This window comes from Penaeus monodon, chromosome 33 (genome assembly GCF_015228065.2).
Source record: "Penaeus monodon isolate SGIC_2016 chromosome 33, NSTDA_Pmon_1, whole genome shotgun sequence".
Classification (NCBI taxonomy): Eukaryota; Metazoa; Arthropoda; class Malacostraca; order Decapoda; family Penaeidae; genus Penaeus; species Penaeus monodon.
Window position 1 is genome coordinate 24,804,653 of NC_051418.1, and position 392 is coordinate 24,805,044.

A 392-nucleotide genomic window follows, 5' to 3' on the forward strand; every position below is an offset into this window, starting at 1 on the left:
GATAATGCACGCTAATAATGATCATTACTAACATTATAATTCTACCAATATTGTTACAAGTGGTCTCATAGACTTTGATATAATGTTCATCCTCATAATACTAACCATTATTATTATTTCAATCACCAAAAGGATACAAAAATAATACAAAAAATTTTCGTTTAATTTTCCTTCGTACAAACGAGAGAAGAAAAAAAGTAACCTTAGACTGTTGTTCGTTCTCCCTGCAACTTGGCACTGGCTTTGCATCTTTTTTGCAGGATTAGAGTCCCGACAGAAAGACGAGTAGTTTGTGGCGGGAGAGATATCATTTTGCTTAAATAGGTCTTGCCGCGAAGACGATTGCATTAAGGATGTGTATATGTTCCATTTATTCTTGATAATCTTGATGG